At 38.1% G+C, this 2,245-nt stretch overlaps 1 pseudogene across 1 annotated transcript; it reads right to left on the bottom strand.

Moving 5' to 3' along the window:
- Positions 1-528: 528 nt before the first annotated feature.
- Positions 529-1,395, bottom strand: LOC311614868 (translocon-associated protein subunit gamma-like; annotated as a pseudogene). Its single transcript has 2 exons — positions 989-1,395; positions 529-749 (listed from the first exon to the last, which is right to left on the bottom strand). The product of its transcript is annotated as a translocon-associated protein subunit gamma-like (transcript).
- Positions 1,396-2,245: the final 850 nt, after the last annotated feature.

Raw genomic sequence — 2,245 nt, 5'->3', positions numbered from 1 at the left:
AAGTTGTAATATTGCTGAAAGTGGTTTGGCTCAGTGGTTAGAGTGTCGGTCTGCAGACTGAAAGGTCCAAGATTCAATTCCGGTCAAGGGTATGTACATTGTTTGCCGGCACATCCCCGGTGGGGGGTGTGCAGGAGGCAGCTGGTCAATGTTTCTCTTTCATCAATGTTTCTAGCTCTCTATCCCTCTCCTTTCCTCTCTTAAAAAATCAATAAAATATATATTTTTAAAAAGTTGTAATATTGTGCTTGGAACACATAGAACCAGCTATTAACTTCTTGCTACTATAACAAATACTAACAGTTTAGTCCAGGTTACTGTGACCTTTGACAGATCAAGGAAGCAAGTTATTTTATCCTCTTCTGATTATAGCACATTGCCAGACACATTTGCCTTCTTAATAAATGTTCTGGTACTCTGAGTTTCCCTTTTAATTCATATAATTTCAACAGTTTGTCAAAAGAGCAAATATTGAATTACATTTTGTTGGGTCTCTCACACCCTCAAGCTCCAGATTGTAAGAACATTTTATATGTTTCCCATCCCAACCACCCAGCTACTTTTCCATACACCACAGACCACCCATAGATGCAAAGGCAAGGGTGAAGCTGACATGGTATATTTGGAGCCAGTAGATAAGAAGGTTATGAGACCTGATGAAGCACTTATAGACAGAATATAGTTTACTGTGGGATTGAAGTTCTTCAATATAAAAAAGGATGCAAATATGACCAAGACAAGGAATAGGGTATTGTTATAGAACACATGTGTCAAAAGATAGTGATGACAGACACGATGAAGGTGTTCTCAAAGAAGAGTGCCAAATCCAGCCCGCCAGGCCTTGCAATGTGGCCCGCACCGCAATGTCATCACTGCACTCCGCTGTCAGTTTATGACATTGTCAGTTTATGACTGTTCAGTAAACCATTCGGCCCGAGATTTAGGCTGGATTTCAGATTTTGGCCCCTTCTCTGATTGAGTTCGACACCCCTATTATAGAAGATGGAAAATGTTGTAGCTTCATAATCAGCAACTTCATTCATCTTCCACAAGATTTTTTCATCTTTTTCCTTCTGAGACATCTTTCTATTATCAGCTTCAGAAAGTTTTTGAATCACTTCTTTGGAAACAGCATTTTCCTCTTCTGTGTAACTTTGTGCTTGAGTATAAATTTCATATTTTTGTAGGCAAAGGTTACCAAGTAAGTGCTTACAGAACAGCAGACTGAATAAGATCCTTATGCCAAATTTGCCAATGCAACCAGATAGTGATGACAGACACGATGAAGATGTTCTCAAAGAAGAGCGCAGAGGACTTGGCTAAGAGTTTGTGATTGAAATCCTGAAAGAACAGGTCCTCCTTGGACTGCTGTTTGGAGATGCCTTTGGGAGCCATGGTGGAGCTGGAGCTGGGAGCAAGGAGGGCCAACCCTTCGTGAGGCTAAGCCAGAGCCTCTGGGTAAGAATTATTTTAATAGCATTGCTGGTGTTCTAAGAGAGAAATTCAAATATCAAAGTGGAACATTGGATAAGTTTAATATTTTGCATAATTTATCATTTATTATAACATAACATTTCCCTCTCTTGTAGGGACTTTGAAAGATTAGTGTACAAAATAGGCACTTTACCCTTAAGAGGAATAAAGGAAAATAAGATGTTAAAAAGGCTTGTTGATAGCAAATAATCTTGATGTTTTCTCATTGAAGTTATGGTCTCATGTTATGATGAAAACATGTGATGATTGGGGGAAACTATTTTAATGCATTTGATTCTTATTTTTGTGTCAAAAGAATAAGAATTAATTTCAAACTTGAAACTACAACTCTGGAAGATTGCCTTGAACTGAACGATACTTCTCATCATAACAAACAAACAATTAAAACTAACTCCACTTAATTATGTGTTTTTCAGGGATAAAGGGACTGAAATGGAGTCATAATCTCCCATTTTAGGACAAAAATATATGGCAGTATCCATATCCTATATATTTGTTTATGTGAGTCTGGGCATGGATAAAGATATTACAGGCAAGTCACTGGGGATGACCACCTAGAGAGGAAGGTTAGAGTGTGAATCAGGGCATCAGAGTAACTATTTTATCAATTTACAATTGTGTCCTTCATGGGTTTGAACTAATAGACTGCTGTGGGAAATCTAATCAAAGTACACTAGATATTCAAAGCCAATAGAAATGTGGGGACCCTGTCTAGAGTATGCTGGATATTCAAGGCCAATATGAACAAGGA

Source organism: Pipistrellus hanaki (assembly GCF_964339955.1).
Source record: "Pipistrellus hanaki genome assembly, chromosome: X".
NCBI classification, from domain to species: Eukaryota; Metazoa; Chordata; class Mammalia; order Chiroptera; family Vespertilionidae; genus Pipistrellus; species Pipistrellus hanaki.
The sequence above is the reverse complement of the archived record's forward strand: the minus strand, read 5'-3'. Positions and strand labels throughout refer to the sequence as shown.